The sequence below is a fragment of the Dasypus novemcinctus genome, chromosome 12, assembly GCF_030445035.2.
Source record: "Dasypus novemcinctus isolate mDasNov1 chromosome 12, mDasNov1.1.hap2, whole genome shotgun sequence".
NCBI lineage: Eukaryota > Metazoa > Chordata > Mammalia > Cingulata > Dasypodidae > Dasypus > Dasypus novemcinctus.
This window is the reverse complement of record NC_080684.1, coordinates 24,653,440-24,665,778: the sequence shown is the minus strand read 5'-3', so window position 1 is coordinate 24,665,778 and position 12,339 is coordinate 24,653,440. Positions and strand designations below refer to the sequence as shown.

At 35.0% G+C, this 12,339-nt stretch overlaps 1 non-coding gene across 1 annotated transcript; it reads left to right on the top strand.

Annotated features, from left to right (window-relative positions):
- The first annotated feature begins 403 nt into the window (after nt 1-403).
- LOC111761404 (U6 spliceosomal RNA) lies at nt 404-510 on the top strand. The gene has a single exon (XR_002794781.2). It is a non-coding gene; the product is annotated as a U6 spliceosomal RNA (small nuclear RNA).
- Nucleotides 511-12,339: the final 11,829 nt, after the last annotated feature.

The window sequence follows — 12,339 nt, the reverse complement described above, 5'->3', positions numbered from 1 at the left end:
TTTGCATTCCAATAGTTAAATATTTTATAGAATCATGAAAGAGATAGTGTTTATCATTTATTATTTGATTCTTATTTCAACAAAAATGCTTTTAAGAGAGGAAAGATATCGACATACCCTGCAGTCGGTAAGTTAATTGCAGTTTGCAAATATCTAGGTATAATGATGGCAATCCTTCAAGCACATGTCAGGCAGTACCACTGACATCTAATTTGTCATATATTTTCTATCTTTATAAAGATGCCGTATTCAATACTTCCTAATTATGCAGGCATGAATATTAAAAAAATCATCACATGTTCACTATATGCAACTCTACTTCTTCAAGAAATTTTGAAAAGTAAAAATAATACGCATCTATTCTGAATATTCTTAAGAAGCCAACATCTAAAGTTATCATCTATTGCTCTCTTTGATAGCACACATGCTAAAATTAGAACGATACAGAGACAATTAGTATGGTCTCTCTGCAAGGATGGCAAGCAAATTCATGAAGCATTCCATATCTTTGTGACTCTAGCAATGGAAGAAATTATATCACTGATGTAGAGACAGTGGTTATGGGAGTTGCTGAAGGCAGGGAGAGGAAAAAAGAGGTGTGATATGGGGACATTTTCAGGACTTATAGTTGTCCTGAATGATATTGCAGGGACAGATGCAAGACATTATATACCCTGCCATAAGCCACTGAATAGACTGGGAGAGCGTGTAAACTACAGTGTAAACTATATTCCATACTGTGTAGCACTGCTCCAAAATGTACTCATGAAATGCAAGAAATGTACCACACTAATGAAAGTAGCTGTTGATATGGGAGGAGTGGTGGGTGTGGGGAGTGGGATATATGGGAACCTCTTATTTTTTTAATGTAAAATTTTGTGTGATTTATGTATCTTTTTAAAAACATAATGAAAGAATGAAAAATAAAGTTATCATCTAGACATATGAAATTAGCAAAAATATTTGACTCTTAGAAAGACCCCCTCCCATTGGGAGTAGAGTAACATTGGTGGATTAAGAGATGAAAATGCAGATATACATATTGATAGATAAATGCTTCATGTAGTCAAAGAATAGAACAAAAATTGTGATTTTACCCCCCAACTTCTGATATTAAGATTTCCCCTAATTAACACCTCAGACATAGAGAACATCAATGTGTTCTTCAGAGGCAGGGGGAAATACAAGGAGATCTCATCTTTAAATAATGGCAAAAATACTTAAAATAGGTATGTTCTATATTTGTTCAATAGTTATCTTTCAAAAGTCAAACAAAATTATGCTAAGAAATTAGATTAAATTTATTTTAAATAAAGGGTGCAAAAATAATTTGAGAAAGCTAATAAAATTCTCTGTAGGAGTGAAATAAATTATTATAAATTCAAGTGAGATACATAATAACTTAGTAGAACAATTACAAATGAATGAGGTAAGTATTTTATAGCTATCCTATATTTTAAACTTCATATGGGAACTGAAAATTAATTTTGACCTAATTCAGTGACTCTTAGGATAGACTTCAACATGTTTACTTAAATGGAAAGATAATCTTTCTCTTACCACAGTGTTATGTACAAAGGAATTATCTATTGGACCAATGCATCCAATCAGCAATTTGGCAAACAAAAAGTATAATGTTGAACCTATTCATCTTGAGAGAAAAAGTTTTGCATATAGCTGTAAAAACAATGATGTGCCAAAATAAAATAATTAGGATCATAAATGGCTATTCATTATCATTTCAATATGAGTTAGGTAAAAAAGGATTTAATTAAAGTTCTTATTCCTAGTTATCAAAATCACCATCATACTTAGTTTAAGAAGACAGAAATTTTAATGTGATCTGCACAAGAAGAAAACAAATATTTAAGATTTTTATACATCTGAAACTATGAGAAAGATCAAATCAGAAAACAAATGTGTTAGATTTTGTTTTTCCTATTACTACATTTCTTTCTCTGATTCATTTAGACTTTGGACAATTTTAACTCTATTTTGCAGATATTTGCAAATGATGAATTTAAATGCAACTGATTATAAGCAACTTATGTGTTCGGAACCAGAAAAAAATTAATAAAGCAAATATAATAAATTAACAGTGAATTACTGCATTGATTTAATATAATTAATGGCATATGTTAAAGAATGCCATTTATACTGTTAAGAAACATAGCTCAATATTTCCAAATGTTTACTGCTATTAAATATCTTTTAATGAGGTAGACTTTTGACAAAGCATTATAAATTGGCACTGGCAAAATTGTTTATATGGTATAAGAATTTATTTCAATAATTTATAAAACACACTCAGAAAGCATATTTAAAATAATACTCAATTTAGAACATTTTAGCAGAATTCATCTTATTTAGATATGATCACCCCTAATTTAAATTATCCTTCAAATAAAAAATGGGGAAAAGAAAGAACTAAATATTTTTACACAGATAACTTGACTTAAATGGAAAAGTGAATTAGCAGACGTATAGGTTAATCAGGTCTACAATATTAGATAGTATTTGCCTTTTCAAACTGGATAAACTATTTGCAGTTGTGTACATTTCTGAATATGCTGTTTTTTTCTACGTTCGTAGCTTTAAAATATAAATTTCAATTACTATCTTTGGAAGAATGGGAGCAGCATATTAATGAAACTAGGAGACAATGAAATGGGGACATCATTGTACTCTTCGTTTATGTCATTTCAGAGTTTACAATTGGCCATCATTTTGAAGGTCAGTCTCATTCTGTGACTGTTTGAATTTCTGTTTTTCCACTCCAGGCCAATTTGGCTTCATCATGTTTTCAGGCAAATGTAGACCTTATATTCTGGTTTTTCTCTTGTGGACCCCAGGAAAGTATGTTCTTAAGCTAACCCATTGCTGTGCCTATAAACATAAGTGTAGATGGGGACTTTTGATTAAATTTACATAAGTGACTTTTAATTAGGTCACTTTTGATTAGATCACTATAAGTCCTTTATTGGACTATGTCAGTGAGGCATGACCATGTTAGAGTTCTACCCTCTTGTCTGGGTATTATATGAGCACAGAACAGAAACCAGAAATACATAGAGAAAGACAGCCACCGTATTGACCCTGCCTTGAGAGAGAAAGGATAGCCTACAGCTGCAGGAAGACAAAGAATTTCCAAGATGCTGAGAGGCATCTTGGAATCAGGAGACTGTATACGCTCTAAATCAGCAGAGCACAGAGGCATGGAAAGAATGCCTGAGAAGCTAGGCCATGGAGCAGGTCAAAGATGAAAAGAAGAGCCCTGCCATTACTTGGTTGCCCACAGGTGAGTTATGTGATAAATAGCAGGGAGGAGAAGGCAGAGACCCATACAAAGTACTGCCATTTTGTCTTGCCAAATGACAGGACCCCAGGATCTGAGCAGCAGACAACATTTTGTGAGAAAACATCTTTGATGATTCCTTGATTTGGATATTTTTCCAACTTCAGAACTGTAAGTTTTTACCCTACCTTTGCTTAGGCAGTCTTTGTAAAACAAAAAACAAATGAAGTGGTTATAATGGATGAACTTCAGCCAACTGAGATCCACAATGAATATTCTGTGTCAGAAAATTCTGACTGGATTTACCTTCCATCTTAAACAACTTTCTGTTGACAAACCCAAAATAAGGCCAAACTAAATTCATGTAAGTAAAACATGAAAATCCCTTTCCCCATCATTTTACTATATGCCTCTTGCTTCCTGCCTTAGTCTTATTATTATTACTGTGGATTAATACATTTTAAGACCCGTGCAGTGCCCATGAATACATTACCTTGTAGTAAAAGGCAACGAACACAATGTAGGAAAAACTTTACTTGGAGATGAGAACCAGTGCATAAATTCTTCTTACACTTCACTCCAGAAAGACCACCTTGAAATACAACCATTCATATGTCCTTTGGTTAGAAGGTAGAAGAAAGAAAATGAGTCATCAGTTCAATAAACTGGCGCAACAACTCAGTAACAAACTGCATAGTGGCTTTCTCTTTTCAATTGCTTCAATCCCATTTTCCCTCCCTCATGCATATTTAGTGTTGATACTCCATTACAAAGCAATAATGAATACAAACTAGAGTCATGACAGATGGCTCTGGAGTTCAATGCCTTGTCGGCGGGCCCTACTTTGAAATCTGTGGTCCTGAGTGTGATAGTGTTGAACTCAGATATGACCTCTCCATGTGTGCTTCTACTGTTACTTTTACTAAGTCTGTCGTTGGTGCTGGGGTTGGTGTATGCTCAGGAGACTTGAATTTCTGGACTTTCCATGTGCCAATTGGGCCCTGAGCCTCAGCAGAGTTGAAACACCTGCTCTCTGGTTTGTTGGACTTACCCAGGTCAGCTAACAGGGAGGCAAGAATGGTCAACCACCATACTAGGGAACTGAGAGAATCTACAGCTACAAGCAGGAATATTCCACCCATCAGCCATGTGGGTTCTAGGCCCTCTCTCAATTTGGAGATGGAGTAGATATTGCCATCCCATGGTCCTCAGGATGGAGGAATAAAATGTGGATTGGAGTGGACTTACTGGTATTCTACTGTACAATTGTGACTATAGCAATGGAAGGAATTGTGTCATTGATGTGGAAAGAGTGGCCACAGGAGTTGCTGAAGGCAGAGAGAGGGAAAAAGAGGTGTGATATTGGGCCATTTTCAGAACTTGAAGTTGTCCTCAATGATATTGCAGGGACGGATGCAGGACATTACATATCCTGTAGTCCATGCTGTGTAGCAGTGCTCCAAACTGTACTCATCAAATGCAATGAGTACCACACTAATGAAAGAAGTTGTCAATGTGGGGGGAGTGGGAGGTGTGGGGAGTGAAGTATATGGGAACCTCTTATATTTTTGGTGTGACATTTTGTGTGATCTATGTATCTTTGAAAAAAAAAGGATATTTGATTTTTTTTTAATGAAAAAAGAGCAATAGTTCATGTTTTCTCTTTGACAAAAAACTGTGGAATACAAGATAAGTTATCATATATGTATTTGATTTAATAGTAATATTTTAGGTATTCAAGTATATATTTAAAACTTTTACTAATGTAGTCACAAACAGTACTACGAAATGTTCATTACTTCAAGAAATACTTATTGTGAGCATATTATGTCCCCTCTATCAGGCACTAGAGAAACATATATGATTTAGCAAAGGCCATTGTCTCAATGTTAGGTAACTTTTTAAATGTAAACAAACATTGCAAAAAATTGCATGTATAAATAATTGCAAAGGTATAAGATATGAATGCAAAGCTAAGGGAGAGCAGGGAAAAGAGAATCTGATCTTGGTGATGCAGAGAGATAATATTTCAAATATGGCATAATTTACATGAAACCAAAGAGGAAAGTACAGATGTGTGTGTATGTGTGAATGTGTGTGTATGTGAATAAGTCTGCTGTGTATCTGTGTGTGTGTATGAAAAATCTAATCAATGATGGAAAATTTGATGAAGTCAGATAAAAAATTCTGGAAAAGATATCATGCACTTGTAGTTCTTTAAGAGCAATAAAAAGGAGAAATATCTATTTCTTTGAACTTCCCAATTGTATATTCTGTGACAATGGAAATTTCAATGTGTGCTGTCTGATACAGTAGTCAATAGATACGTATGGCTACTGCAGACTTGAGATGTGGCTAGTGTGACTGAGAACTTATTTTTCTCATTGAATTTTAATTAATTCGTATTTAAATTTCAGTCATCCCATTTTTCACTTACCCTTGCATGTACTTACATTCAAGGAAGGATGACTCCTGTTTATTTCTCAAAATATACTACAAAGAAACAGCACATGGCAATACGGCAACATATAAGCTTGAGAGATTCAGGTTATCAGAGTAGGATTCTAGAGAGGGAATAAAATTATGTAAGTGATAGGTGAGTAGAAGTGAAAGGAGGTACTTAAGAAACAATCTGACCTGGCAAAAGACATATGTGAAGTCCTGAGGGAGAACAGAATGTGTCAAGTTAATGAAACTAACCCACGAACAAAGAAGCCAACACAAGCAAACAAACAAACAGCACAGAAATGTGAAGAGAGGATGTTATGAAGAGAGTCTGAAAAGATGAGGAGATCAAATCTTAAAAGGACCTTCACTTATAAAGACTGGATACTTAATATTGATGGAACTGATAAACCATGTTTTTCCTTTTTGAAAAGTAAGAAGATAATGTTTCCATTTCTAATGCATCATTCTGGATGCCAAATGAGTTAAAAACAGTTCAGAAAATGGGAGAGGTGTTTTTAAGGATAATTTGATTTGTGTCCATATTGAGGTGAAGATAATCCCTGGAATATTAAGCAGTTTCTTAGACTAAGGTTTCCAGTTGACTCAGCTCTACCTCCATCTGAAAGATTGCAACTGGGCCATATTGGAGAGAACTGTTGACTAGAATTATTACTATCAGAGGGTGTCATGACAATGGTACTCTTAGTAATTTTCTAACCAGAATCTTATTTGGTCTCTGGAATAAAGGTGGCAGGGTAATTGTTAATGCATTGAGAAGGCAACAAGGGAAGCAGACTTGGCCCAGTGAATAGGGTGTCCATCTACCACATGGGAGGTCTGTGGTTCAAACCCTGGGCCTCCTTGACCCGTGTTGAGCTGGCCCATGTGCAGTGCTGATGCGCACAAGGAGTGCCTGGCCATACAGGGGTGTCCCCCGCATAGGGGAGCCCCACGTGCAAGGAGTGCACCCCATAAGGAGAGCCGCCCAGCGTGAAAGTGCAGCCTGACCAGGAATGGTGCCGCACACACGGAGAGCTGACACAACAAGATGACGCAACAAAAAGAAACACAGATTCCCGTGCCGCTGACAACAACAGAAGCAGACAAAGAAGAACACACAGCAAATGGGCACAGAGAACAGACAACTGGGGGGAGGGAAGGGGAGAGAAATAAATAAAAATAAATCTTTAAAAAAAAAAGAGATGGTAACAAAACTCTATCAGTATCTCCTATAAACAAAAATAAATTCAGAATGGATTAAAGAAATATCTAATTGTAAAAAGCAAAACATAGAGGTATTAAATACATGCTGATAATTATATAATTATGCAGTATTTTGCCTTCCTAAAGAGAACACGTCACTAAGAATTAGCAATAGATGGTAAAACCTTTTTTACTTGAAACATACTATAAAAATGCTAAGCGATAAGGACAGTCTCTGAAAACATGGTGCAACTAATAAGACACACATTTATATACATAAAACAAAATTTCTGCTACTAATAATCAATAAGACAATCAACCCAGTGGAAAATAAACAAATGTTATTCATGTATAAGAAATACAAAAATTAAAGAGATGCTCAGCCTCAATATTAAATTGATAATATGAAAACTTAAAAAAGAGAGTTCTGTAATATATTAAGTACTTACTATATCCTGACTAACATGCTAAGCACTTACACATAGCGTATCATTTAATCTTGACAACAGCCTATGAGTTAGGCAATCAGTCTTCTTGTAAGTGAGGAAACTGACGTTCGGAAGGACTAAATAAATTTTGCAATTTTTAAAAGACAGTGAATGTTTTTATCTTCAAAACCAGGCACTGTGGTCACTAAGCTATTGTATCTTTATCATCTAATAATTTGTAGTAGAATTGTTTCTCTCTGCATGAACACTTTTGAACAGACTGATATTATTGAGTGTTGAGTAGGAAATGATGAAAAGGACTCATTCTTATCTGTAGGGAGAATATTTTGAAGTCTTAAAATGTAAAATTCACATCTATAACAAGTAAAGATTTGTTGTACTGTTGTAATTAATTATGTGAAATTGATAACAGTCTAATTTCCTAAGTCTTAATTGTCATGGAAATTACCAAATTATATACTTCTCTCCTCAGATATTTTATGCAGTTGAAACTGGGAGGGGCATGACACGTGGTAGTCAGTAGACCCTGAATTAGGGCCATAATTAACACTCAGGATTCAGGTCAAAACCCTTTTATCTTTATCTCTTCCACTTCCATAACTGAAATCTTTCCAGAGCTTGTTTCACAAGCAGTCAAACTTGGCTGCAGGTTATAAACTGGAGCATGTTCAGAAACATAGATTCTCATGCCTTGGTTCTGGCGACCGGATCCTTCTCTCTAAGCTTCTGGGCATTTCTTTCTCTGTTTCTGCAGTTTTTTCCCCACCACATTAAACCCATTTATGAAGGACTCCTGAAAGGGACCAAGATCCACCTGCGTCATGTCTCACTGAAGTATTCCAAAGGCCCCAACTGAAGTAATTCAACCAAAAGTTTCCATGGCCACAGGAATGAACCAATTTAAGCACATAATTTTCTGGGGTCCACAAAAGACTCAACCTACTACAAGGACCTTCATTAGTCAAAGTGCACCAGAGATAAGGGGGAAAACATAAAAATTGGAGGGGGGGTTAGGAATGCTTTTGTCCCAGCTGGTTGAGATTGCTTTTAAGGTCTTCAATAACTGAAACTAGAAACAGGAGAAGCAAATGAGATGCCAAGCTGTGTTGCTAGCCATAAACCACAATCTACAGAGATCAAGAAAGACTTCGATGAGTGATAATTATTGAGATAACCATTTGCTATTTTAGTAATTTAGATAATTATTACATAATTATTTAAATATATAGTGTTATTTGCTAGATAGCTATCTAATTGTGTATGGTCATAAGAAGTATATATTGCTAAAAGTAACTATTATATAATGAGAACCTTATAATTTGTATATTATATTATGTTGTGATAGCAAAGGTGAAGATAATCTACTTAATTTCAAATATTAAAGTAGCCTTCTAAGAGGAAGCATCACTTATGCTGAAACTAAAATATGAATAAGGAAAAAACCTGCAAGACGTTGTAAGCAGATATATAAAATATGCAAAGGAATGAGGAATTGACTTCAAAAAGTTTCATCTGAAGAGTATAATACTAAAAATATGGTATTTGAAAACATTCTCAATTTTTGTTTTCAGTAGGAATAGTTGAATCCCAGACTTTGGTTCTAATTGCATAAATTGTTTTATAATATCTTAGCCCTACAAATTATGTAACCAATGACATAAATTTAAGGTGTAACTTATTTATATCTGGTTTGAGGGATATTTCCATATATTAAAAAAATTGTATATTATAAATTTCCTAATCCTGCACTTATCCATTTTATTCATATTAGCAATATATACCTTGCATACAATAACATGCAATCATTTTAAAAGAATGCATTTGGATAAATGTATATATCCAAGTAGCAATAAAGATAAAGAATGTCAAACCACACCAACTAGTACCCTTTCCTCTTCCCAGTCATTCCCACTTCTGCCATTACAACTAGGAACTCTCTGATGATACTTGAGTCACTATAGGTTAATTTTTGTCCTCTCTGCAATTTCATTTAAAATAAATCACACAGTATCAACTTGAGATATGGCTTCTCTTGATCAACATAATATTTTTGTAGTCCACCTATGCTATTGCAGAAACCCATAGTTCATTCCTTTCCACTGATGTGATTTAGCAAAATTGCTGGTGTCATTTTATCACAGGCAGCTCTCCTCCTCTATCCCAACACTTTAGTTTTCTTTTCCTTTTAGAATTCTCATCAGAAGACTCAGTCATTACCTTTGCACAGGGGTGAAAATTGGGCATATTCTGGTTTCTGAAATGCCAATTCCTGAATTCCTCTATCCTCATATGATGCACTTTTGCAACAAACTGTGCCTAAGCATTATTAATTAGAAGAGGTTAATTCTCTCCTATATCGGTGACTCTATTTCTTACTCAAAGCAGGGATGAATTTACGTAGGCAGAGTTTAGGGATTGTCCCTAGTGGAAAAGGATACATGATCAAGAAAAGCATGCACATTCCATGGCATCATCTGAGCCCTAAACTGAATGCTTATGCTCTTTTTTTTATGCAGTATGCACCAATGCAACTTTCTTTTCTTTTCTCTTTTGTGCTAGTGGCTCATATGGTATTTTGTTCTTTATACCCGTAAAAATTTTCTGTAGTACAGTACACTCCCTTCTCTCTCCTTCTGTCTTTGGTAACTATAGCATGAATAAGCCTAATTGGTGCTCTATCAGTAAGGATTCAGTTATAAAAGCAAACTGCTCCAAATGCTCTGGGAATTAAGGATTTAATATAGGAATTACAGCCTTGATGAATGTTGGAAGAGCTGAGGGAACAAAAGTCATTTGTGTTGCTGTAGAATATTTGAGAACCAGAAAAAAGTTGGGAAAACCAATATCAATGATGTTGGGTTGAAGCCTTAAGAGAATGGTTCAGAAAAGCTTAGAGGGAAAGGACAGTAACTCTCAGTAATTTTTGAGAATGCTCCTGCCAATAATCTTAGCAGTGAAGTAGATAGTTCCCAAAGACTTGCTGGGAAGCCACTATGAATCTCATTTTTGCTCAACAGTGTTGTAAAAATGTCTCTGGAGAGTAATAGCCACTGTTTGTCCTCCAATTTCCAAATTTTGTACCAAGTCCTCTCATTGGCAAGCTGTAATTCGGAACAATAAAGAGAAGGAGACTCTGCACTTAACAGAACAACTAACAAAGTCATAGATGTTGTCAGGTTGATAGTAGGCAATTCAGTGCAGATTCTTTGAAAACAACCAAGGGCAGAGTCTCAAAAGTTGCCATTCATTACACCACTTGCCTTCCTCAAAGAACGATGTCATTTTTATGAGCAGAATAAGGAGAAATTAGATGACTTTTGCACCTTCTTTTCAATTTGCCCCTATTTTACAAGAATTCTTTGAAGTTCCCAGATGTTATGAAAAATTAACTCCAAGCAGGAGAATTGCATCCATCAACCATGTGGGATCTAAGCCTCCTCTTATTATAGAGGTGGAGCAGTCATTACCATCCCAGGGTGTGCAAGATGGAGGATTAAAATATGGATTAGAGTGAATTTACTGGTAGTCTACTATAAAACTATTGTGATTAGTAATGGAAGAAACAGTAGCATTGATCTGGAGAAAGTGACCAAAGTAGTTGCTCAGGGTAGGGAGAGGGAAGTAGAGATGAGTTATGGGGGCATTTTCAGGACTTGGAGTTGTCCTAAATGAAAGCATATTTCTAAATGACATAGTACATAAGTTTCTGATTGAGGGAAGGATTGGGTGAAAGAATAATAAAGTTAGCACAATAAGTTATTTTACTAGTAAAATAATTTAATTTTTCATCAGTCAACAACAATTCTAGCTATAAAAGCTCTAGATCTATGTCCTAGAGTGAACAAGACTTCTACTGGAAATTGTTCTTGGATAAATTATTTTGTATCAGTATATTCCACACCACTGGAAAGAGAACTATGTTCATTCATTTGATCATTCATACATTAACTCAGCAGATAATTACAGAACTACTTGAAATTAATAATAATAAAGTTCGATTATCAGAGAGCAAGAGAAAGATCCATACAATTTATACGTCACAATAAAAGAAGTACATCTGTATGTGATACTTATAGCAGGAAACTTGAAGAGTTTATAGAGTTGTAACAGAGTACAATTTCTGTTACAAACTTTCTTTTACATCTTTATACCTAAAATAAAGCAATCAAACCTGTTAACAATGAGTAATTTAAGCTCCAATTACTAAAATCTTAGAGGTCCTTTCCAGTCCAATAGATTATTCTGTTAAGTCCAAGTGAACTTGGCCTAGGAAAGTTTTGTATTTGCCCTGAGATTTTAGAAACTTGGGTAAACTTCCTTATGATCTACAGAGGTATAAAACCAATTTGAAAAGCATGACACTTATTCATAATTACAATGATTCGTTTAGGGTTACAATTTCCAGGATACAAACAATAACCCTGTTTTTTTTCAGGTCTTGACATGCTTAGAGATGAAGCTATCAGAAGAAAAGGTAAAGAGAAAGATTGGCATAGAATGCTGGAAAAAATATTTTGTAAGAGTCAGAATAGTCTCAAAAATATTCAATGAAAATTGGGATCATTATTTTAGTAATAAATAAAAATAGCTTATGGATTTGGAGGCTAAGCAAAATTTTCTGTTGCTGAAAAATTGCTCTAAAATCCCAAAGTCAGTACATAATATGGAAGAATTTAAAGATAGTTACCAAGAACAGGGGCCACAGGCATTTACATGTAGCTTACAAAAAGGTGGAGATATTGACATTATTCTCATGAACAAACGAATGGGAAGGGAGGAGATACAGTGCTACCACCTCCCTGGTGCAAAGTTAATGACTGGATAACCTACTCAAAATATGTGTCTTTCCTGATGGATGCTTGCTGAAGTATTGAATATGCAAATCCATACTAGTGCCGACGAAGGAGAAAAGACTGCGCTCTTTTCTTGGGTTAAAATCATTTA